Genomic DNA, 27,494 nt, shown 5'->3' on the forward strand with positions numbered 1-27,494 from the left:
TTCTTCTAAAAGTAATGGCAGGAGTAACTCTTTGAACTGAGTACCTGTGATTTCCAAGGGGAAGCTTATGGTTGCAGATCCATGTCTATGTTTTAATTGTGAAGGCTATGGGACTTTTAATTTCTTACGTCTTTCTTTCTTTGTAAGACGATTTTGTTTAATTACCATTTCCTTATTGGGATTGGCTATGTGTGAATTCCTAGAAAGAGAAGTTGTGTTTACTCTATTCTTTGCTCCATCGTTTTTCTTTGAAGTTAAAGCTGTCACACGGCTCATATTTTTCAGGGTCTATGCAACTGAGAGGGAGATTTTTAAGACTATATATAGTTCATCTATCCTTATAGGAACACTTCAGAAAGACGCCTACATAGGCATAGGATCCAATGGAAGACATTAGTATGCTTCATTTTTTGCTTCCAGAAACTCAGATGTGTCACTGTTCTTTGTCACAGTTTAAAATAAGAATCTAGGGTTTTGTTTTTTAAGTAAATGTATGTGTGTATTTGAATGAAAAGATATAAATATTTAAATATATATTTTATAAGTATATTCACACATATTCAAATGCAATCGATGTTTCCCTTTAGACAGGTGTTAATGAGGTGATAAATATTAATACACGTTACAGGTATACAACTTCGTAAGATTCTATATTTTTTAGGCAAAAAATATGTTCCTCTGCAACCATACCACAGAGACTTAACATCTGTTTTAAAGTGTGCTAAAATCCTGCAACTCAATGTCAATTGGATCTGGCTTTACGGTATGCTTCCTTCATTATGGCTCTCACTGGGGGAGGAGAGCTTTCTGATACCATCCAAACCTCCAGAGCACCATTCAAAGCAGCTGGTATTCTATATATTACATAATTATGAAGCACACCGTGTAGTTTAGAATACTTAAGAGGCACTAGGGGCCCACTTCTCAAAATATTTACAGCCTTTTATTCTTCTAAAAACAATAATTTGCATGCCTAAAATGATTTGTGTACCTTTGCCATGCAAATTTCCTTTAGCCTCTTTTTTTCTGTTAAACCTTGCTCTGAAAATATCAATGTTTAATAGTAAATAGGCCAGAGGGAAATGTAATTGGCAAGAATGGAGGTTTTAAACGTTTCCCCCAAATTTTGGGTATTCAAGGGGAAATGGGAGAAATCATGGAGAAAGGAAGGTCTGAGGGAAGGACCCCTGCTGAGGACGGGTACCAGATCTAAGGAGAGGCTCTAGGACAGGGGCCAGGCTTTGCACTGAAAGGGACAATGAGGGACTGAGTGCCATCCAATAGGCCAGTTGTGGGGACAGTTACTGATTTAGAAGAATATTAAGAAAATGGTTCGGGAGTTCCTAGATCCCAAAGTAAGGCAGTAAAGCAAGACCTCATGCCAAGGGTTGTTAAAGAGATCATTCTTGGAGCTCAGTGACTCTGATCACACAGAGGGTCTCCCCTTACCAGCCTCGTTCACTGCCCTCTTTCCAAATCTTGTCCACCCTTTAGAACTTTGCTCAATCAGCCATTCATTCGACAAACATGAATTGCACATTCTGTGTGCCAGGCGATATGCTGGACAATGGGAATAGGAAAATAAACGTAATAGTATAACCCTTTAAAGACTGTTGTCGAAGAGCAGAAAGGCATAAAACCCAATCAGTGTGCCCAGGTGTCTGTGGCATGGTAGTAAAAGCAAGTATAGGAAAAGAGGGCACCAAGGAGGCAGTGCTCTGTTTACCTTATGTAGCATTAGAGGTCAGGAAGGGTTTGGCTATGGAAGTGATTCCTGGGGCAGACACAGCAGGGACAAGTGTTCTAGAAAGGGTCTGGAGGCGTAATAGGCCCGGGGACCACTTGACATGCTCTAATGCTTTCTTTGTCTGTTTAATAACTTTGTCTTTCAACAGAGCCCTTTGGAGCTTTTCTAAGTTTTCTCATTTCTTCTGAGTTATCTGTGTGTATTAGGGATCAGGAGCTTGGTATTTGGTATTTACAGAAAATGTCCTAGATGGAAATATTGCCATCTTGGTGGAATGAGCCCCCTCCCAGGAGTCAGATGGGTCAATGTCCTATGAGTTATCCTCCAAATGGAACCTGTAACAGAGTATTCAATCTGGCTTCAATTTCATTTTGAAATAGATGATTCCAAAAATGAGTATACTTGATAGTGGATTAAAACAAAATAATCCCTTTTTGGAATTTAAGCTTACTATGCTTCTCTTGTTTACGGGACTATTCTAATAAAAATATATTAGAAAGAAGGCTGGGCACGGTAGCTCACACCTGTAATCCCAGCACTTTGGGAGGCCGAGCAGGCAGATCACCTGAGGTCAGGAGTTTGAGACCAGCCTGGCTAACATGGTGAAACCCCGTTTCTACTAAAAATACAAAAAATTACCTAGGCGTGGTGGTACACGCCTGTAATCTCAGCTACTCAGGAGGCTGAGGCAGGAGAATCGCTTGAACCCAGGAGGCGGAAGTTGCTGTGAGCTGAGATTGTGCCATTGCACTCCAGCTTGGGCAACAAGAGTGAAACTCCATCTCCAAAAATATATATGTATATATATATATATATATATAAAGCAAATTGTATACTTTAAATATAAATATATGCAGTTTATATATATAATTAGAAGGAAAAATAAATTACTGGATCAGAGTATTGGTTAAATATACATCTTTAGAAGTGGTATTAAATATTAAACATGTACAGAATATATATTGAGTGTAGACTATTAAGTATCTACAGAGTACTTATGTAATATTATCACATACCAAAGGCAGGCAGATGGGCCAGTATCTTAGGGATGGTTATTTTGGACACTGTATTACAAAAAGATAATTATTTATTTTTTATGATTTTGTGTGTTTGCAAAACTATGCAATGAAGCTGCATTCATTTTATAAACAGAAAATATTCTTTTTTCCTATAATAAATTTTGGAGGTAACAAATTGAAAAAAGTCCTCCTTCAGGAAAGGACAATAGGGCTACTGTTAGCCATCGCTAGAGGACCATCTTCTAAGATGAGGCTGGCCTCAAACTCTTGCACAGAAAATGATACAATCTCTACTCTGTTCATTCATTCACCAACAAGACAGTCTCGTATGTGCTGATACCAAGCTATAAAAGATAAGTTTATCCATGGCCTCGAAGGTCCTGTAGTTTAGTTCAGGTAAGAGACATGTAGAAAAAAACAGGCAACGATACCTTAAAAGTATAATAAAAGGTATCTGATCAGGTTACTAAGAGAAAGTGCTTAATTAAAATGTAGACCTCGCCTGGTTCATCATGAATTTCCTTGGGTCTGAAAGCCTTTGCTCTGACAGCCTTTGCTCTATTCCTGCCAGGCTTCCCTTTTTTCATCATCATCAGACTTAAATGTTCTCTTGAGTGCCATATGCATTTCTACCATGATGTAAATTCCCCGAGGGCCACATTATGTCATATTCATATTTATATGCCCCACAGTACCTTGCATGTAGTAGAAATTCAGTACATATTCATTGGAAAGTGAATGGCCCAGCTATGCATACAGTAGTATTGTAATAGAAATAGTTCATTTCAGGCTCAAGCAAGCTATTTTATAAATCTGACAACTTCCTGATAGTGAAGGAAAATGACTACATCTGATCTCAGCAAGTGCTGATTGATTGATGCTTCTTCCCGATGCCATGTGGCAAAGGAAGAGGTTTCTTCATAAAGTTAGTAGCCTCTGACATGCATCACAGTGTCTTTTTTCTTTACACACAGTCCTTTCTTTCATGAGGTCATGCACCTGTTATGCAGGAAAATAATAACACTCTTAGAAATATGGAAAGACAGACGCTTCCCTTTATTAAACCACAGCTCTATGGTTTATAAAAAAGATGCAACCCAGAAAACAGTTGTTTGTGGAGGGTTTGGCTGAATTATTACAATCTCCATGGGAGCCTGAGTTTTATGTGGGATCCAGGAACTGCATGGGTGGCAGCATCCACACTCTTGGTTCTCAGAGCCCAATGCCCCTATTGTGAGTGTTATCATTCAATTTTCACACAGCAAGAGTGACAGGAGCTAATTGTTTGGATCCTATTTGTGTCCTTCTAACCCCATGCAGTTGAGTACTTTATACTCATCCGAATGGCCAGTTGGAGTTCTAATAATAGAGTTTCTAAGCTTGTATCTAGACTGTGCCAGAAAGGTTAGTTCCATATGGTGAAAAGAAGACACATTTCAGCGAAAAGAAATCTTTCTGAAAATTTGCTTTAGTTAAAAGGGTAGCTTATTTTTTTTGGAAGAAATCACTACTTCTAGTGCATATCACATTAAGGTGTATTGTGAAGGTATGTACACATGTGAACACATTCACATCCACACACATGCATGCTCTCATACACCTTCTTGAGTGGAATAGACTAAACCATTCTGAGCCTTGGACAATTGGGAACTTGAGTTCTAGGGACTTCCAGTGGATGGTCATGCTGTATAGAATTGAACTGATGGTATGACTTGTGGTCCCTTTTGGAAAATGAAGCTGACAGTTTCTTCCATTGCAAGAATACTCAAAATTTTAGTGTGCTGATCAAAGGAGCATGAGGAAACTTTTGGGAAAGATGCATATGCTTACTGCCTTGATTGTGGTGATGGTTTTGCAGGCACATACATGTGTCAAAACTTAGCAAATTGTATACTTTAAATATAAATATATGCAGTTATTGTATGTACTTATTACCTAAATAATAAAAAATACAATTTTAGTGTGCAGGACTGGAAGGCCCCTCCACATACCTCGCAGGAAGAGGTTTGGTAGTGAACTAACACAAATGCCAATGTGTTAACCTGGCAAATGCCCACATGCATTATTTCTGTAATCATCCAACACTCCTTCCAGGATCTAGGAAAATGACTAATAGTAGGTGAGTTTTGTGCTAAACACGTGTGTATCCATTCAATATCCAGAACGCCAATGGCCTGGACCTGTCTCTGGTCTGGAAAGAGACAGCAAGTTGTCTCATCACTGGTGAAGTTAGGAAATAGTTATAATCCAGAATGCACAAGAAGGACTGTGACACCAGCAAGTTACAGTTACCCCTTGTGACCCTTCAATCCTACATGGTTAACTTTATGTCTTACTACATTTAATTGTCAGACTCAACCATTACATTTAATTGTGGAAAGCAGTGTGGCGATTCCTCAAAGAGCTAATAACAGAAGTACCATCCAACCCAGCAATCTCATTACTAGGTATATACCCCCCAAAATATAAATTGTTCTACCGTAAAGACACGTGCATGCGTGTGTTCATCACAGCACAGTTCACAATAGCAAAGACATGAAATCAACCTAAATGCCAATCAATGGTAGACTGGATAAAGAAAATGTGGAACACATACAACATGGGATACTATGCAGCCTTAAAAAAGAATGAGATCACAACCTTCTCAGGGACATGGATGGAGCTGGAGGCCATCATCCTTAGCAAACTAACACAGGAAAAGAAAACTAAATACTGCATGTTCTCACTTATAAGTGGGAGCTAAATGATGAGAACACATGGACACAAAGAGGGGAACAACAGACACTGGGGCCTACTTGAGGGTGGACCGTAGGAGGTCCGTAGGAGGAGAGAGAGGAGCAGAAAAAAGAAACAACTGTTGGGCACTAGGTTGTGATACAAATTTCCCTATATAACAAAGCTGCACATATACCCGTGAACCTAAAATGTTAAAAAACACAAAAAAAATCAGATTAATTTGCTTTTAGCTGCTTCCTTAATGCATTCTTTTCTTGCTACTCACTGCAAGAAATATAGACAAAATTGTAGAAATAGAGTAAAAAAGAAAGAGTTTGCAAATTCCCAAGTGAGTTTTAACAAAGGACAATGACTTGTGTGTGGAGAAGCCTCTTAGCAGTAGAAAAAGACAAATTCCAGTCCCAGCTTTCCCCACATGGGGACTGGAATATGTCTCCAGGTTACTCAGCCCTGGACCTTGGATAGGGGCTCCCCAGATCTGTACCTGTTAGGTCCAGGCCTGAGAGCCAAGACAGAGATTGGGGCTCAAGGAGGTAACAATAAAAATTGCTAGAGATGAGAAGAATGTGGGAAAAGAGAGGGCCTGAGAAACAGAGGCAGCTAAGGAGAGGCAGGATGTCAGCAGATATACCCATAATTCCCATAGTCATGGTGGCAGCGCCATGCATCTTGGCACATGAGGAGGAGAGAAAGGGGAACCAGGAGGCTGAGTGGGTCAGAAACATGGGGTTTGAATGGAGAGGACGGGAGAGACAAGGTGTGGTGGCAGCATTTCCAAAGTCTATGGGAGGTCGGGTGTGGGAGATTAAGGTGGCCTCTGGGCCTACTGAGAGCGGATAAGAGTTTCTTTGATTTTATACTTTCAGTTGGAGAAACTAGGCACTCCTGGAGTTTTTCTATATCCCTTCCTTTATCTCCATTATTTCTTTTTTTTTTTTTTTTTGAGACGGAGTCTTACTCACTCGCCCAGGCTGGAGTGCAGTGGCGCAATCTTGGCTCACTGCAAGCTCCGCCTCCTGGGTTCACGCCATTCTCCTGCCTCAGCCTCTCCGAGTAGCTGGGACTACAGGCGCCTGCCACCACGCCCGGCTAATTTTTTGTGTGTATTTTTAGTAGAGACAGGGTTTCACCGTGGTCTCGATCTCCTGACCTCGTGATCCGCCCGCCTTGGCCTCCCAAAGTGCTGGGATTACAAGCGTGAGCCACCGCGCCCGGCCTATCTCCATTATTTCTTATTCACCTGCTTTAAACGTATTTCTGATTCATTTCAAGTTAGAATCAACATTTTAAGTTCAGACTTAGGTTTTAGAGGTGAATATTTGACAAACCAACACCCCGATATCCAAATGTTAAAAAGAATTTTAAAATTATATGATGATATCTATTTTTCTGAACATCTAAAAAAGAAAGCTCAATTTTTCTTTATAGTTGGAATATCCTATTATAATTAACTTTAATCCATACTAAATGGGCTTTAAGAAAACAGGCTATTCTCACCTCGGTTCAATTTCATTTTTCAGTCTTAATGATTTGAGGTAGCTCCTGCTAATTTTTGTTAGCCATGCACAAATGCAAATGGTAATGAGGCTTTTGTGTATGTGTGTGAAATGCAAAATCCATCCCTACTCTATTAACTCTGTAAAGAAAGTTACACCGTAGGAGACCATAGTAGTCTGAACAAAAGGGCTTCTATTGTACAAAACCAATTTCCATGTAATCAAGTTGGGCGACAAGAGTGTTTGCTCTTGAATGATATTTGTGCAGTGTTAGAGATGTCTGACCTGTGCTCTGTGCCCAGGAGTTCTATCACTTTGCCGGGTGGAAAGGTCAAAGGAAAGAAATGTCTCCTGAGTGTGGGAGCTGAAATTGTGAAGCTTCACAGTGCGCTCGCTCTGTGGCCACCTCAATTATTACTTTTGTCAACTAAAATCTGGCAAAGCATGGACATCTTTTAACTGATTTGCTTAGGAAACAGCAAGAGATTTCTGTAACTAAAAAAGTATCTCATTTGGAATTAGGACTCTTCTTTTTCTTAATGGGTGAAGTTTTAGTAAAGTTCTAGTTATCAGTTAATGCATTTTTCCACATTGTGCATCTAACTGCAGTGCCAGGCATACAGTAGGGACTCAGTAAATATGCATTTTTATTAAAGAATGAGTGAATAACAAATGAACCAAATGTCTCTTAAGCAACAGATGCAATATTGTATAACTTAGTCATACCAGTCTAGGAAGCTTGACATATTTTGATCTAAAAACATTTATATTCTATAATTTTCTTGTAATGCAAAAATTAACACGTAGTCTTCTTCCATGGATGTGATATAAAGTTACTTTTTGTTTTGAGTAGATGTCTTTGTAAGAATGGAAATACCATTTTGCAATGTAGGCAGCCGTTAGATGGTGTTATACCCTTAACAGCATTTTAGCTCAGTGAAGAACCCCAGTGTTCTGTAAGACCCCTCCGCATGGTTCTGCAGTGAAACCTCTGAAGGCTCCAACCAGCAACCTGACTGTCACAAAGGCAGCAAACAAAAGCTCTCACGGTTTTGCTCCAGAATCAAATAGGAGAGCCAAGTGCTACTTTTAAGAAGCGGCACCATGCTGACATGCTGCGGGGTTTTGCCTTATAAATCGATGCTGATACAATTCTACAAGTCGGTAATCGGTTTGAGATTATGCTCTGGTGTGTTCTACAGCAGACAGATTGCAATTTTCACTTTAGTTTTCTAGTAAAACAGAAGATGATTGGGCAAGTTACCCTGCAGTATACTTGTTAGTGGCTTTAAAAACGGCATTAACATTTGTTCATTTGGTTGCTACAAAACTGAAAAAGGCTCTGTGAGACTCTGACTTTTTCATACCACATCGTATTTTATAAGTATGTCCCCGTTTCCAGCCCCAGACCACATGTTCCTCCAGAGAAGAGTCTGTTCAGATATTTTGTATCTTTATATCCCTAGAGCCTAGTGCAATGTCTAGATATTTTTTCATAATGAAGTAATAGAAACACATTTTTTAAAGTTAAAAAAGAAAAAATTTGGGCGTCTTTACTGTTAAAAATGCATTATCTAATATTATTGATTTGCACCATGTCTATAACCTTAAACTAACTAGGTATGAACACCTATAGACAAAGCTCTTATACAGTAAGACTAGACCAAATATACATGTGAAGTGCATACCAATTTATATGATCAATCCAGTTGGCACTAACAACATTATTGAAATGTGACAGGTGATGTTTTATCCAAACTGGTGTAATTCTTACAATGTTTAACAGTCTGTTTCCACTTGCCAATTTGAGTCTTACATATTATTTGACAATTATTATTCACAATTATTTGAACCATCATCATTGTCTTGGTTATTATTCCTTTAATGGTGAATGTGAATTTAAATCACCATTTGTTTCGATATGCTAATTTAATAGATAACCTCAAAATATAATATGTATTAAAAAATACCATATGTGGAAAATTCTCAATTGCATGTTTACTTCTATACCTGCTATAAATTAAGTATATAAAATTGGTATATCTGAGTCACAACATAAATATGGTGCTCATGACCATTGCAAGGTTTTCTGAATTTCTCAATGCTATGCCACCTTGTCAGACTTCAACACTCTCGGATGTTTTCTCTGTAAAAACTTTGGATCATTTTATTTATGTGTCAACCCTTGGTTATAAGAAGTCATTTGGGTGATGAAGAATTTTAAATATTTCCTAGGATTTGCAAAACCAGCAATTATCCCTCTCATCCTTTGTGCCCCCAGGTTTAAGAAACACTGCAGTGAATGTACTCCGAGTGAGTGGCTGAATGCAAAGCCATTAATGTGGCCTGACTTAGAATATTCTTTATTTTATTTATTTATTTTTTGAGATAGAGTCTCGCTCTGTCAACAAGGCTGGAGTGCCATGGCACGATCTCAGCTCACTGCAACCTCCACCTCCCAGGTTCAAGCGATTCTCTTGCCTTGGCCTCCCTAGCAGCTGGGATTACAGGTGCCCACCACTGCACCTGGCCAATTTTTTAATATTTTTGGTAGAGACAGGGTTTCACCATGTTGGCCAGCTGGTCTCAAACTCCTGACCTCAAGTGATCCACCTGCCTCGGCCTCCCAAAGTGCCAGGATTACAGGCATGAGCCACCAAGTCCAGCCTAGAATATTATGTAAATACAAGTTTGCATATTTCCTTGTGTGCTTGACTTATTTATATTTTGCTATTTTTTTGATTTGATGGAAACAATAAAGTTGGATTTCTTTAACAACTTAATATTTCTTTGGCAGATTTCTGAAAAATACTACAAGTATTTGCGTGTAGTAAGCTTTGGGAGACCTTTAAGTTTCCTACCTACTCTTCCAAGGGTATCATATCACCCCCAACCAAATTCTCCCAGGACTTAAGAGATTCCTAAAATTAAGAACTATTGGAATTGCTTTAGCTCTTTAGTAATACTGCATTTTTAACTCCAGTGGCATAAAAAACCCACAAAATCTAAAAATGTAATTGCAACTCTTTAGGGTGTAAAAGCCAGGAACAGAACCTGCAGTCTCGTACCTGGATACCTACCTTTTAGAAAATAAGTACAGCAAACCAGGAAGGCATGTCTATACCTGTGTAACAAACCTGCACATTCTGCACATGTATCCTGGAACTTAAAGTAAAATAAAATAAGATAATTTAAAAAGTACCAAAAAAAAAAAGAAGATAATTAGGCACTACAAGAACTGAACAGGAGGCTAAGGAGAAACAGATGTAAGCTAACGCTAAATGCTATTTCATCTCTTCTTTTTCCACCATGAGCATTTAATTATTTCTTAGCTTATTTAATTTTTAGGAGCTTTTAATAAAACAGTAATGCTGACAACATTAACTTACATTTATATATTTAGAGGTAAATAGAATTCCAGGGTATACTTTTTACATACCTCATCTCATTTAATTCTCATCAAGCCTGTCTGCATTGAGAGTTACTATTTCCATTTGAAAAATTATGCATTTCCATTTGAATTATGGAATTATGAAATTATGAAAGGGTTTAGGCTCAGAAAGGACTCTGACTTACCCAAGGCCTCTCAGCAAAGCAGAGATGGCGGGGAATGCAGACCATCCCCTGAGCCAAATGGATTTCCTTAGTGCTCAGAGCCTGGCCATCTTCATTCAACACTTGGGTACCTGGAAGTCTTTAGCAACTCGCAGTAGTCTGTCAGCGTTTAAATTCTATCTTTAAGCTGCAGCTGACATACTGCTTTGGAAAGTTGTGATAAACTGATCTCTCTTAAGAACCTAATTCTAATGCATGAAGTTGTGGGCATAAATTTGATAACTGTGGTCACATTCTAAAGACTAAATTTTTAGCATCTTAGGGGAACTATGATCAATTCCATGAAGTTTGGCTTAAATGTTTTTAAACGATGAGTTCAATATATAAATGTTTACAGGCATGCCACTCTAAAAAACCTAACGGAGGGAAAATAACACAAAACAAGTAAACTAGGAATTGGTTAATTGCATTTTAAAAAGTGGATTTTTTGCTTTATAAAAAGGTCCTCAGGGCTCTTTGATGTGCTCAGCTCTCCCAGTGCACTTAAATGTTTGGTTGCAGATCATTAACCACTTGGTTAAATGGCTGGGGAAAGAAAAAGAGGAAAAATTGCCAAAGGTTTGGGAATCAATACTAATTACAAAACAATCAAAAAGGTTGATAAAGTGTTTCTGAATTTTAAATGTAAATTTAAAATTTAATGGAGAGAGTTCATTTAAATCACCCCAATTTTACTTATACACAATAATTTTGTGAAAGACACCTTTAGTAAACTAAGATTATTTGTTACTTAAATTACTAATGTGCTTCATTCATTCATTCATTCCTCCATTCAGTGCATATTTATTGAGTGCCTAGTGTGTTCCAGGCATCATGCAAAGCAATGGTGAGTGTGGTCTCTGAACTCTTAGATTGTGCACTGTAGTTTATTAATTTCGTTAATAAATTGTGATGTAAAATGGCAATGAACAAGAAAGTTCTCTTTTTAAAAACTTACTCAGGGCTGGGGACCGTGACTCATGCCTGTAGTCCCAGCACTTTGGGAGGCCGAGGTAGGTGGATCATCTGAGGTCACAGGAGTTTGAGACCAGCCTGGCCAACATGGTGAAACCCCGTCTCTACTAAAAATACAAAAAAATTAGCCAGGTGTGGTGGTGCATGCCTGTAATCCTAGTACTAGAGAGGCTGAGGCAGGAGAATTGCTTGAACCTGGGAGGCAGATGTTGCAGTGAGCCGAGATTGCGCCACTGCACTCCAGACTGAAGGACAGAGTGAGACTCCATCTCAAAAAACAAAAACAAACAAAAAACTTAGCTCCATGTGGTCATGTCTTTCCATTTTGTAGTGTATCTTCTTTACACTCTTTCTAAAATATATTATTGTAACGAATGATTATTATTTTCTGGATTATTTGTAAAAGATAAAGAGAAAAGCTTTTCTTAATTTGGTTCTTGGCATATTTATATGGATGTGTTGAGGCTACAGAAATGGCAATTATCATAAATATTCCAGATGGCACATTTTATTAGCATGAGCTCATATAACACAGATGAATCAACTTGGCATTTTTTTCTTTTACTGTTTGGTCACCATAATAATTGGTTCTATTACAGGTGGGTAGTATGATCTTAATTTCCTTTGGTAAGCTTGAGTGATTTAATCTCATCAGTGAATTATGAGCTGAAGATATATTTCAAAATTTTAAAATCTCGTAATTTTTGTGAAGATTTCTCTGCCTTGTGAATTTAATGAAAGAAAGTCATCTACTAGTACTTCACATAGATTTACTTATTCATGTGAAAGTAGTGTTACAACTCCAAACTCTGTTTATATAAGCTATCCATAGGAACTGATTTTAATTCATTTACTTTCACCACGATTATAACTTTTAGTTGAGCAAATATTGGACTTTATTAATCCCACCTGTGTTTCCTGCTGGGTAATAATATGTATTGGCACATGTATTTAAGATTCTTCAGGCTTTGAACAAAAATGTTACCATGGGAACCTGATTTCACAGCCCATAGTCCTTTGCAAAACTACACCTGCCTTATGGTAGAGGTTTCCATGGCAACATTTTTGTTCAAGGAACATAGAACTTGAAGTATATGCTACGAGTCTCTTTTAAATGTGTGTGTTGATAGTTGTGGTATTACTATAGCTAATGTGCATTTTAGAAAGACAGGTGGCCCCTTGGTGGGCCTTCCAGTGAAGAGCTTTCTATTGAGTTTAGCAGTCACAATGCATTGGATTAGGAAATTAGAGCAATTTTTAGCCTCTTTTCCTTCTCTCCGTCCTCTCCTCATTTGACCCTAGAGTGTGGTGAAGTAACCCTCAATGGCTAGCATTTCCAGAGTGATCATTTGTGGCAATGCAAAACTGTGAGAAAAAGATGTGTCTAATGTCTGGCCAAGCTCAGCAGGCTCTCTTTAAAAGGGCACCATCAATCCTGGGAGCCTCTAATGCTACAGAATATTCTACTAATGGTTCTTCAGTCTCCTTCTATGTACTTTACTCCTCCAAAGATCACCAGGTCCAATAACAAAGCATCGTGAGGATGAGGTGAGAATTCGTTTTCATATTTCTGATCTGGTGTCTAGTCTCTTTATTATATTAACTTTCAGCATTAAAAAGTTGACAATTCTTAAAGTGGCCCAAGTTCTTCCTTTGATCATCATTCATGTGTGTCGTACCACATTTATAACTAAGGCCATGTGGGATGAGTGTGCTACTGCCCTGCAGGAGATAATCTAGGGTCATCATTGTGGTGTTATTATGGTCCTATCCACTGTTATATGTATCCTCATCCGTCAGGACCGTGCTCTTGTTGTTGCAGGTAGGCTAGCATGTCGCTATTCCCGGCAGGTCTCAAAATATGCAGCAGTGGGTTTTGCAGCAGCCTTAGAGGCTGCTCACGTCCTACAGAGAAGCTGAATGGGTACTATTATGAATGTCAATCATTCTACACCCTCAAGGATATCAAAGGGACTTGCAGAGACCACGGGGCTGCTTTCACAGAATCCCTAATCAGATCATCTTCCTTGATCAGGGAAAGGAATATAGGAAAATGAGTTAAGTTAAAGGAATTAGAACAAGTAAATGCTTTCAGAATACATTTATGACAAATTAGCTCAGAGTACAAATAGAGATTACTTTGTCTGATTGAGTAGAAGCATAAGTTAGAAGCCTGTGAGGTCAGGCTTCTGCCAACTGAAGCCCTTGGAAAGTTAAATACAGGATGGTGCGAAAAACTTGTTCCTTGCACACACATATACAAAGAAGGAAGGAAGGAGGGAGGGAGGAAGGAAAAGAAGGAAGGGAACAAGGAAGGAATAGTAAATAAATATAGGCATAGTGAAATGATAAACTCAGTAAGTCAACTGAGAAATATGTCACTACAAGGGATGGGCGAAAAAAATATCACAGGTGAATTTCAGTGAGAGGAAAGTACAAGCAATAGAGCAGAACCTGTACTAGACCAGGAGTCAGACAATCTTGGTCTTCCACCTCATCTAACCTCAGTTGCTTTTCTGAATTAAATAGTGGAGCCCGAGCCAAGATTTTGAAACTCAGTATTCTGTGAATCCATCTGTCTATGCAGTGGCGAAGCCTCTCAGGAAGTGTTCTTGTCTCTGGAACAGCTACTTCTACTAGAACAGCTCTGCTTTTATATTATGAGCCTTCTGATGAGCCTGCATTAGAAGAAAATGCTTCCCGAATATAGAAAGTTTGGAAGCTAACAGAATTGCTGATTTCTTAAATTCTGCCCGAGCTAACATGACATTCCTTTTTTTTTTTTTTTTTTTTTTTGAGAGAGATTCTCGCTCTGTGGCCCAGGCTGGAGTGCAGTGGTGCGATCTCGGCTCACTGCAAGCTCCACCTCCCGGGTTCACGCCATTCTCCTGCCTCAGCCTCCCAAGTAGCTGGGACTACAGGTGCCCGCCACCACTCTCGGCTAATTTTTTGTAATTTTTTTTAGTAGAGACGGGGTTTCACCGTGGTCTAGATCTCCTGACCTCGTGATCCGCCCGCCTCGGCCTCCCAAAGTGCTGGGATTACAGGTGTGAGCCACCGTGCCAGGCCTAACATGACATTCTATACCCCTGTCTCTGCTAACCTTACAAAATGATGGATTTTAACCATTGTTTAAATATAGTTGTGAGAGTGTTAAACTCCTGATCATTGCTCAATTAATATTTCTTGTGTTGAACTGAATTAAAGTGGACCATACAAATTCTTTTCCTAAAATGGCAAAGAAGTGTTCCATGTGAATAATCAGGAAGGCTGGTAACCCAAAATAAACCTTGGCCCTGCCCTTGCGAAAAAAAGCAGGTGTGATGGTTAATACTGAATGCCAACTTGACTGGATTGAAGGATGCAAAGTATTGTTCCTGGGTGTGTCTGTGAAGGTGTTGCCAAAGGAGATTAATTAACATTTGAGTCAGTGGTCTGGGAAAGGCAGACCCACCCTCAATGTGGGTGGGCACCATCTCATCAGCTGCTAGGGCAGCCAGAATAAAAGCAGGCAGAAGAACATGGAGAGACTAGACTTGTTTAACCTCTGAGCCTACATCTTCCTCCCGTGTTGGAGGAAGCCCTCAAACATTGAACTCCAAGTTCTTCAGCTTTGGGACTCAAACTGGCTTCCTTGCTCTCAGCTTGCAAACAGCCTATTGCAGGACCTCACCTTGTGATGGTGTGAGTTAATACTCCTTAATAAACTCCCTTTTGTATGTACATCTGTCCTATTAGTTCTGTCCCTTTGGAGAACACTGACTAATGCAGCAGAGTTTGGCCACACCTGGGAGATTTTGTGCAATTTGGGCCACTGAAGTTCAAGGGAAGATAACAGCCTTAAAGCCCAGGGAAGCTGAAGACACAAAGGTACCATAAAAGGAGACAGAACGCTCAAGGGAATAGGAGCTGGCCAGGCATCCCAGAAGAGGATAGATGAAACCGCTAGGGCTTTACCCCTTCAATATGGAGTCTCAAGGAGCTACAATCGAAGTCTAAAACCAACAAGGACCATGAATATAGAGAACACACATTTGTTCATCTAATCCTGGAATGTTATTACAAGGGAACCAACTTTACTTGCAACTTCAGAGAAGTAAGTTTAGGCCAAATGGAAGTCCTGTTTAACATAGGAAGTAGTTTGCTAATATGATTAATTATTCTCAGCATTCGAATAAACTGGATATATAAAACTCAAGCCAGTGGAGCAAATATAGTCAGGTGATGGGGCCCCTGCCTCCAGCTGTTTTCTGTGTGCGACCTGGCAACTGTGCCTGAGAATGCGAGGAGATGCTCTGGGGCTCATAGACTCTGCCCCCTGGATAGAGGGTTGTTCTACAACTAAGTTAGACCAGTGGTCCTCTCCTAATTTACAAACAATGGACTTCATGCATGGTGTAGTCTCAGTTTCAGTACCTGACTTCACAATTCAACCTACCAAGGGGAGAGGCAAATTTTCTCATGATTTTTTTCTGAAACGGTTGCTTATTTTTGCTAAAATCTGGTAGATAATAATTTGGCACCAAAGTTTGTGTGCACATATACACATACATGAATATGTTTATATATGCATATACGTGAATATTACATGTGTTTATGTAGAGTGTGTATGTGTGTGTGTGTGTGTGCATGTGTGTGTGCATGCACATTTAGATCAACAGGGCAGCATTTCCCAGTGGTCCACCAAGAGCCCTTTCCAGGTGTTCTCCAGGTGGATAGACATGGAGATGGCAACACTTCAGGTCGAGGCAGCCATGTGAATTAATACTCAGAGCTGCAAAACTGCCTGTGTGGTTCCCATTCTGAAGAGCTGCAGATGGTTCTACACAGGCAGCTGGAACTTTGGGTGAAGATGGACTGTGCCAGGAAGGGGAGTTGAAACATAATAAGGTTGGTGATCTAAATAGATGCCAGATAATGGGGGTCCTGGGATGCTCTATTATACATGTGTTCATTATTTCATAGGTAATGGGACACGATTGAAGGCTCTCAAGCATGAGAGAAGCATGATAAATCTGTGTGTGAGAATGCTCACTCCAGATGTTGGGTGGAGAGTGGATTCATAGCAAGAGTGAGGCCAAAGAGATCTCTTGGGTTAGAAGTGATTTGTTAATATTGGAGAGAAAAAAAAATAGGGCCTGAATTTACAACAGTAACAATAGAATTGGAGAGAAAGAATAGGAGATGCTTTAGACTATTTTTATCTTCTACTCCCTCCCAATAAGCTCTTTCTTTCTTTTTTTTTCTTTTTTTAAGCGAGTCTTACTCTGTTCCCCAGGTTGGAGTGCAGTGGTGCAATCTTGGCTCACTGCAACCTCCACTTCCCGGGTTCAAGCAATTTTCATGCCTCAGCCTCCTCAGTAGCTGAGATTACAGGTACGAGCCACTACACCTGGCTAATTTTTGTATTTTTAGTAAAGACGGGGTTTCACCATGTAAGCCAGGCTGGTCTCAAACTCCTGACCTCAAATGATCCGCCCGCCTCAGCCTCCCAAAGTGCTGGGATTACAGGCATGAGCCACCGCGCCCAGCCCCAATAAGCTCTTTCAATTTGCACTTCTTTTGCCGTAAGCAGAGGATGGTGCTAATAAGAGACAGGCAGATTGGTGAACTTTGTTTTCCACCTGCTTTCATCTGCTCCTCTTTTACTACTTATAACGTTAGTCTTCTAGATAAGGGAAAAGAAAGAAGGAAAACAATTACTCTGCTTCCTTAAAAGCAAAATAACTAATAGGTTATGAATGAGCTGCATTTATTTTTTTCTTCACAAATGCAGGATTTTCTGTAATGAATTTTGTCAGGAAGATCTAATTAAACCATACTAGCAGTCACTGGGAATAGTAACAAGAAACATGTTAAATAGATTCTTGCTAGGCAGTTTTTCCCCGCTATTGTTACCTGTTCTAACCTTTACAATACACTTTCCCAATGGAATATACAGTCTATGCACCAAGGAATTATTCAAGTACGAAGTTACATACATCTCACAAACATAAAAGCTTCAGCCCCTGGCACATGCAAGAGGAACAAAGGTTCCTGTAGAAATGTAGAAAATGTTCACTTTTGGTCTTGTGTGAAGATGAAGTTAAAAATATCTAGATCTGACTACATACCTGGTCTTTAAATAAACCGTAAGTCACAAAAGTCAAAGGTGAATGCAAATTGTTTTTATCTTAAGAATAAAACAAAAGAAAGAGATATTTATTATGGAATAAACCTATCAAAGCTCCAAATCGAATAAAAAGGTAGGTCGCATTGTGAAGCTAGAACTTCTCTTCCTGTTAGTACCACTACACTTAGTAACTGAAAAGTTTTTGTGGTATGTTTGAGCATATGTGAATGGCGAGGAACAGAAAAAACACTTTTCCACCCCAAATCTGCTCAAGTTATTAGCATTCCCTCTGCTTCTGCTTTCCTCGTTTTCTCCCAACATAACATCTCACGGCTTAAGATGAAAAGACTTATTGGATTCTCTGTTGTCAGTTGGACAAGTCCTCTCTGGGGTCCTTTCTGTCAAGATCCTTGGATTCCATTTGAATTTAAAACAGACCCGTAGGCTTGGGAAACGTGGCTGCCCTGTGTTCAAGGAAACAGAGAAAGAGTTATTTTTAAAATATCTTACAAGATCTTCAGTCCCAAGGCAAGTCAGGGGAAAACTGGTGGATGTTTCAGAGTGTTTGTTATCAACTAACTGCATGTAGGAGATCCAGAAAGGATGTGATCACTTAGGACAGCCAATTATTGAATGTGCACACTGAATTTCTCAGCTGAATTTTTTTTTTAATTTAATGGACCAAGTCATTTAAGGCCTCATGCATTATGTAGCTCAGTGACATTTCGGCTGTCAGAGCAAGACTCTTTTGATTTGGTAGAATATCTGGCTGTGTCTTCCTTTATTTCAAAGAACTATGATTTTAATCTCTTTTTATTAAAATCTAAAATGATCTTACACCACACTTTTCAATAAGTTACTTTTTTTTTTTAGTTTTGGAGGAATCTCAACTGCCAAATCAGTAGGCTAATATTAAAATATTTTAAATTGTGTGGTATGGTAGAAAAAGCAAGGAAGAGAAAATAATTCAGTCATGAAAAAGGGAAGAAAAACCTAATACATGGGATAAAAGCAATCGTGGGACTTATTAAAAAATTAGGTATAGACAGTACATTCAATTATAAGAATTTTTGCCCTGTCTTAAGAGTGTGTGTATTTATTTATTTAATGCTACTCAAGTTATCTTTTAAGATTATTAGGGGCAGGCGTGAGTGTTCATATTTAATTTTTCTTATATTGTTATCTAAACTGATATTTGTTTCGTTTTATTGACAGAGCTGTAAAAAATAAAAACGATGTGAATTTCCACGTCTTTTTATGTGTACTTAACTGCAATTGATTTTACTGACAAGAGTGCATTTAGGAGAATTCCCCCAATATTCTACCGATAAAACTGTCCCTGCAATCTGTCTAGTCTCCTGATGGTCCACCCCATTCATTAGCTTTATTCTTTCTAGACTACCATCGACTTCGCATCCCCCCTCTCCTTAAATGCCCCTTCCTTCCTCCTCTCTAGAGAAGTCACACCCCATTCCAGACCTAGATCACTAGGCTCTCTGATGACTCTACTTACTTTTGTATTTCATCTATTGCATCGTTAATACTTTTCACTACCTAATTACTTTATCACATCAATATTTGCTGCTTCCTCCTCTAGACTGTAAGTTCCTGTGGCCAGGAATACTGTAAGTTCCTGTGGCCAGGAATACTGTCTCCTATCACTTCTGTACCGCGGTACACACTAAGCACTTAACCCAATGCTCCCAAATCCTATTTTGTGAAAGAGTTTTATCCAGAATAAAAGAAAAAATGATAATAATGTTGTGAGCTAGTCACTAAGCTCAACTTCTCTGATAATTTTTATTCTCAGGTAATGTTCTCTTGAATTTTTGGTGTTAGAATTTCCTTTATGGAAATAAGGTATAGTGGTTTTAAATAGCAGAATTGTCGTTTTTACTTTTCTTAATAAAATAGCGACTCAATACCGGTCCCTCAAATCTTTTGAAACTGAAATCCCAGTGCCTGCGAACCACTGGTTGACAATTCATCCCCAGCAGGCCATGACAATTGTCCCCTCTGGAGACCTCCCATAACTTTGTAGAACTCATTGGCCATTCAGTGAGGCTGTGTGGCTCTTTATGCTCTTACATATTTCCCTGTACCTGCAGCTAATTTAGAGCCCCATTTTATACTTATTTCTTCTTCTTTGTGGCACCTATTTATGATTACAGTGTTGACAGCAAATCTCAAAAATATGCTTGTTGAAAAACTGAGTATTCAGAATTATTCCAAATTTGGGGAGCTAAAAGAAATCATGGATTTGGATGGATTAGTTTATATTAAGGGAACTAAGATTGTGTATTTCAGACAGTAAAAATAGCAAAATTATGATAAACTCTAAATTATACGTTAGACTGTGTTTATGGAAAGGTATCAAAAACCACATTGATTTGACAAGCCATTTGTAATATCCTTCTGTAAATGCTTAAGGAAAGAAAGAAGAGTATTTTTGCAGGACAGTATCATTTTCTAGTGAATTCTGTGACCGTGAAACCTTGTTGTGGTTCCAATGCAGAGTTGTTTTTATTCCTTATTAGGTATATAAAATAGTACTTTTTTCCTGTGTATGTAAACATAGTTTTAACATAATTTTTTCAATCAAGAAATACTTTTCTATTTTCTTCAATTTGTGTCTAGCTATCGGTTCCATTCTTACAAATATTCTTAGTCCATGGAACGTATTTTCTGCTGAGCACTGTGAAATTTAATTCAGAAGTAGTGCTTTATTGATGCTTCGTTTTTGTGACCTTTCCAGTCCTGTGTTGGTGACATATTGGTCCTCTGTCTCCAGTGCTTTGTGAAGCTAATAGATAGGAGGGAATGGGTCAGATAATGAAAGTCCCTGGTACATTAACTTTCAATTTCATGAATGTCTGAATATTGCAGAGAAGATGAATAGCAAGACTTCCTTTGCGTTTACATTTTCACATTTATAAGCTAGTTAAATTTCCCTTGTCTACAACATTAACACACACATTGATATTTTTGAGCAGTGGCATAAGAGTTTAAAATAATTTATAAACCACAGAGCAGGCAACTTACAAATCCATGCTACTAAAAGAGGTGAATAAATAGGGCTTTCATCTCATATGAGTTATAGCATATGAAGTATACACTGTAAAGCCTCCTTTATTTCTCTTTGTTTTGCTGACATAAGAGGAGAGTTGGGGTGTGTAGTCAGTCATATGACTGATCTGTCATTAGGTAGTTACAATCATCCCCAAAAGCAGTGTTACTGTTTTGAAGAAGCGTTCATCTTCTCTGAAGACATTATAGCAAGTGTAGCCATTTGAAAGAATCTGTTGAAATAGACTAGTCTTTGGATGAAGCTTAAAAGCACCGGAGTGATAAGAAACACAGGAAGAGCCTGAGTGATTAGGTGAGGACAAGGATGAGAAGGCACACAGCTGTTCAATTGTTGGGGTTCGGACACTGATAAGTGCACTCATTTGTATTCCCTTGGGTTATTTTATAGGCATTGCATCATCTGTTCTTGCCTAGTCCGGTCTTACCACTGTATTTATAGCAACCATTCTTATGAAATATGGCCAGACTTAGACAATACAGTTTGGCCTCTCGGATTGTGCTTGATATTTTAGCTGTATTTGAACACTTGCACCATCTCGCCATGGTAGGAGAGCTGCTTTTGAGACCTAAGATTATGCCCTAAATGAGAAATGTAGTCACTGGCTTGATTCAATGGGAAACTATGACGTGGAAACTCCACCTAATTTGGACTCCGTAAGTATGTAATTAAATGTAAATAGTACTATGTGCTCTTATCTTTTGACACAGAAATAAAAAATGAGGCTGGATGTGGTGGCTCATGCCTGTAATCCAAGCACTTTAGGAGCCAAGGTGGGTGGATCACTTGAGGTCAGGAGTTCGAGACCAGCCTGGCCAACATGGCAAAACCCCGTCTCTACTAAAAAATACAAAAAATTAGCCGGATGTGGTGGCAGTTGCCTGTAATCCCAGCTACTCAGGAAGCTGAGGCAGGAGAATCACTTGAAGCTGGGAGGTGGAGGTTGCAGTGAGCCGAGATCGCACCACTGCACTCCAGCCTGGGTGACAGAGCGGGACTCCATCTTAAAAAAAAAAAAAAAATAGCAGTATATGAGATTGTGCAGCAGCTGTTGTGTTTGGACCAGGTTCATCATCTGGTTTCTTTGAGAAGCTGTGAGCCTCTGGCTGCAGTTCCAGGCTCTCCCATAGTGACATCTGCCCTCTCAAAGGGGGCATCAGTTTTCCTCAGCTGCTGTTTCATTTAAACAATTACAGAGGAGCCTTTCTCTCCAGCTCATCTTACTTCACTCCATGAATGCAGCCTCCAATCATGATGATCTATGCCTTTACCCTCTTTAGAGCAGTGAAGTGGCCTCAGTCATCTATTATAGAGGTCACTATTGGCAGAGGCTTAGTGGCTTGGCTTTGCACTTTCCTGCCATGTCATTTCTGTTTACCCTGAGGACCATTCCTTGACTTTCCAACTTTTCCCTCTTCTGCCCCATATCACAAGCAGCTGAGCCAACAGCCCCCACATCACTTGGATTCTGGCAGGTTGGGCCAATGAACACAGGAGGGAGACTGGAGAGAAGGAAGGAGAAACTGAGGTATTTCTTCCCCTCCCCTTGTCTTGGGCAGCACCTCCAGAAGGACCCGCATCACCTCCTTGTCTCCAGCTCTCTGTAGATAGGCCCTCTAAGGTTCCAGATTTTCCTTCATGACTGAGGCCTTTGGTCCTCATCACCCCACATCTGCCTTCTGCCCCTCACTCCTAAAGTTAACAGCAACCTCTTGCTGTGCTTACATGCACATTCAATTACTCTTCACATTAGGCATCTCACCTCTTGATTACCTGTGTGAACAAGGCTTGGCATCAGCTTTATGCTTTTTAAATACAAACAGTGGTTTCTATTTCCCTAGTTAGAGCCTAATATATCCATTTACTTTAACTACTTCATGTACATGCTACCTCCCAACCCCAGTATTCTCAAGGCAGGCTGAACCCAGAATTTCTCATTAAGCTGATTCCTTTAGCCACATAGACTCATCAATGAGCATATGCCTCCTTTTTATTTGGTTAGTATGCAGATTCAGAAAGATTACTCTTCCAAATTCTATTTATCTAGTGCACATGGCCAGAAATTACCTGTCTACTTATGGACTTTTAAAGTCCTTTGTACTTACAGTAAGACATATGCCAATTCTGCTTTAAATCCATTATAGATGCTCCTTGACTCGCGAAGGAGTTATGTCCCAATAAACTCATCATAAGTTGAAAATGTAAGTTGAAAATGCACTTAATATGCTTAACCTACCAAACATCGCAGCTTATCCTGGCCTACCTTAAACATGCTCAGAACACTTACATTAGCCTACAGTTGTGCAAAATCATCTAATACAAAGCCTATTTTATATTAAAGTATTGAATATGTCATGTAATTGATTGAATACTGTACTGAAAGTGACAAAAATAATGGTTGTATGGGCACTTTTAGTTTCCACTGAGTGCAAATTACTTCTGTACCATAGTAAAGTTGAAAAAGCATTAAGTCTGAACCAATGTAAATTAGGGGCCATCTGCATTTAAAAACACGTCTTCTCAACCTTACTAAATTATAAGCTCTTCAAACTCAGTCACTGTATCTTTTCTGTCTATATCCCTTATGTCTCTAGCCTAATTTCAGGTACATATTAAGTGCTCAAAAATATTTGACAAATGAGTGGCAATTCAAACTAAAAATGAAGTTTATATAAAAATTCTCCTTTGTTAATAATGATAGATATTTTGCTCATTGCTGGGAAGAATCCAAAAGAAAAACAGAAGGGATTTGTTTCTCTAAAATACTTGCGAGAATTGGACTACATATATAAAAAACATATACCACAAACAATATGCTGGTAGACATGATGAGAATTTCAATATGCTCTTCCTAGAGATAGACTCACATTTGAGTTATCAAGAGTATTGACTCGGTAATTATTTTCTTGTATTGTGGTGGTGAATTTGTTTCTTATTATTTAAGTGGATACTGTTGGTTGTTGGTGGTCCACTCAGTTTCTGCTCCCCTCTTCCTCCTTCCTAGGTACCTCCTTCTCAAAGCTTCTTCTTACCCCGGAAGACTCTGGGATAAGATGGCATTCTCCTCAGCTAAGGATTGGGCACCCTCTAGTCCAAACCAATCACGAAAGTCCCATTCTCCTTATGTCTGGGTTATCTAAATGGTTCAAATAACTCAAACATAAGCCGATTCACTCATGGCACTCTTCTGGCCAAGCTGGACAGAAAGTAGCTTAAGAAAGGGCATATGACCTCATTTAGATCAGTGGCACATAAGAGGAGAAATCTGAAGGGTTCTGAGGAAACTGTTAGAACAAAATGTTCTGTCCCCTTCTACACTGTGTGGTATGTAGATATGAAGGTTAGACCTGCAGCAAACATCTTTGCTTCCACAATGGCAGCTGGCCTTAGGATAGAGCTAACTCTATGGAAGTCAGAGCAGAGAGACAGAAGTTAACGGGGTCCTTGGAAATACCTTGGAGTGTCTGACTCACTTAATTACCATGGAGTGTCTGTCTTTTGTATTTTGATGAGGACTACTCCTACCTCTAGGCTTCCCTGTTTTATGAGTCAAACCCTTTGAGTAGGGTTTTCTTTCAAAGCATTTTAAAGCATCTAAACTGTGATGTCACTCTGAGAACTAAAATACTCGATTCAAATGGTGAGTCAATGAAGTCTCCAAATGAGAGGCAAAATTAACCTAGCAGTGAATTAACCACAGGGATGGAACTCCCATGCCTCCACAGTGATTTAGCCCTCCTTCTTTCTTTCTTCCCCTTCTTCCAGTCACTGCCCTCAAGATGCTCAGAGTATAGTGGTCCACTATCTGTATGGAGTATTTAATTATCAAAATATGTATATTGTTAAGTGTGCATATATAGGCAGTGCTGGTTTTGCTTAAGAGACTAAGCAAGAATTTAAGATACTCAAATATAGAGGAACTTGAAGGAGAAATTTGAGTGACTAGAAGCCCTATACTCATAAATTTCAGCAAGTATGGAACAGAAGAGTCTCAAAACTATGGAACTGTTGAGAGAGGCATAAATTAGCCTTCAAAAAGTTCTGACAAATACCATAAAATATGAAATGATAGGTTGGAGATTGAATAAGAACCTGGAGGCAGGTATCATGGTTAAGAACTAAGTGCATGAACTTTGGAATCAGAAAGACCTTTCTGTTCAGTTCCTGATTCTACCTCTGCACAACCTTTGTCGCCTGTAAAATGGGTAATAATACTGTTTAATTGTGTTGTAAGAATCAAATGAAGCGTATATATATAAATGTCCACATAATATTGCCTACAACACACTAGGAACTAAGAATAGCCTGCCCCCCCATAGTTATTGTTTATATATTACCAATAAGCAATAACTGTTAGCCCTCAACTTTTCGTTCCTTGGTGCAATTTTTCTGAGTTAGTTCAGTCAACCTTACTCTGAAGGAGTGAGACCCCCTTGGCCATAGATTTGTGCTAATATCTGAGTTGACACATCCCAGGGACAGATAACAGATAAATGAGATTTATCTAGAGTCAGTGTTGAAGAAGAAACCTTATTCTTATTAAATTGAACTTGCGAGGCATACTCACTTGTTGGGGGTAAGGGAAGCAAGGCAGCAGCCCTCCACATATCATGAGTAAGGGCCGTGTCACACTAAAGGTAAAGCACAGGCCAATGCGGCTACAGAAGGAGGCCTGAAGCATGTGCAACAAGTCAGGGCAACAACTGAGCATTTCGGGGTCAAAGGCAAGGCCATCGGGGCCTGGAATCACAGTTTTTGGTATTCACCTCCAACATTTCTATACAGGTAGAACAAAGTTGAAATAAATTTCTAAAGTAGTTCAAATGTTACAGTCTCGGAGATACCATCCACAGTTCTTCCAACCTTACTGACTTCCATCTATGAACCCTTTCTCTCGCTGCCCATACTTCTGTGCTACACTCACCTACCCTGTTGTATTCAAATTCTCACACCTGTGCCCCTCATCGTGCACCAAACTGGACTCCTGATAAAAGGGACCGCATCCTATTCTTTTCTCATCGTCTGGAGATCCTACCTTAGGATTTAGGTGAATGATTATGTGTCAAAGGATTCCACCTCTGCAGAGTCCTGTTACTGTTTAGATTAGAGTTTAAGAGCTATCAGCTATCCAAAATAAATCTCATATAATGTTTTTTTCAAGTTTCTAGATTTGTAATCAGCATATCGAGAGTTTTATATTTGGATCAACTCAGAGACTTCTCGATTCTTAAAAAGTAAAACTTGGGCCAGGCGCAGTGGCTCATGCCTGTAATCCCAGCATTTTGGGGGGCTGACGCGGGTGGATCACATGAAGTCGGGAGTTTGAGACCACCCTGGCCAACATGGCAGAACCCAGTCTCTACTAAAAATACAAAAATTAGCTGAGTGTGGTGGCATGCACCTGTAATCCAAGCTACTCGGGAGGCTGAGGCAGGAGAAACACTTGAACCAGGGAGGCGGAGGTTGCAGTGAGCTGAGGTGGCACCACTGCACTCCAGCCTGGGCAACAAGAGGAAAACTCCAAAAAAAAGGTAAAAACATGAATAGTATTCTCATGGATTACAAAAGAAAATGATAGAAGTGACAGTATAAGTGCCTATTATGTGTCCAAAGACACCGTGCAGACATTATCTCATTTGACCCACACAATAATCATGTGAGGGAGGTGTTATTAAGCCTGTTTCAAAATGAGGAAACAGAAGCTCAGAAATATTCATAATGTGTCTGAGGAAACTGGCAGAGCTGAGATGGGAAGCCAGGCTTTTGATCCAAAACCCATGTTTTTTCACCGTATTAGTTCTGTTGTTTAATTTTTCTAAATTCATGTTCCTTTTCATGATGAGCTTTAGCATTCATCAAAGGAAATGTCTGTATATGTAAATTCCCTGCACTGACAGACCAAGTGATTATTTATAGCCTGTTGACATTTGCTGAGTTTTCTGCTCACATTTACATTAGCTTCACACCCTCTAGAGAAGGCTGGGAAATGTTTTGATGGCATGTCAGAGATTTCCAAATGTACATTCACTGATTCGTTCTACAAACGCTTATCGAATGTTTACTGTGTACAAGGCACTGTGCATGGGGTGAAACATATACAATCTTTTAGGTGCAGTTTCATATAACATCTATTGCAAGAGCAACCATTCTTCAAGATCTATTCTGGGCAGGGGTTCAAAAATGCATGTACATGTGTTGTATGGGGATTTATCTGTGAGAAACAGGTGTATTCCTGGCAACCCAAACATAGACGATTAGACTTGGGAGAAAGGGCACCTGCTCTCAGCAGAAGAAAGAACTCAAGAGGAAGGATAAAAGGGCTGAAGTAACCTGGAAAACATTTATAATAAAAAAGCACTTTACCTGTAGTAGTGGAAGAGCAAAGGATATGGAGTGGAAAGCAAGAATTCAAGAATTATCTCTGCTGGTTAAGGAATGTTTGCTGTTCAGCATATAACTTAATTCCTTGTAACTCAGTTTCTTTGTTGGTAAAATAGAGGTAATGATACTTCTTTCAAGTGAAGTAATAACATTTTAGTAAAATATAAAGGGATATATGAATGCCAAAATGATATAATGATCAGTATTTAAGTTTTGCTTAATGCTCTGAAAATCTTGGAGATGAACAGAAGCAGACACATGGTAAAATGCATGCTCCATGATTGACCAGGGATTCGAGCATGGAGCTGGGAGGAAGGAGAGTTTTGTTTATACATATATATCAACAGAG

Source organism: Nomascus leucogenys, chromosome 3, assembly GCF_006542625.1.
Source record: "Nomascus leucogenys isolate Asia chromosome 3, Asia_NLE_v1, whole genome shotgun sequence".
Taxonomy (NCBI): domain Eukaryota; kingdom Metazoa; phylum Chordata; class Mammalia; order Primates; family Hylobatidae; genus Nomascus; species Nomascus leucogenys.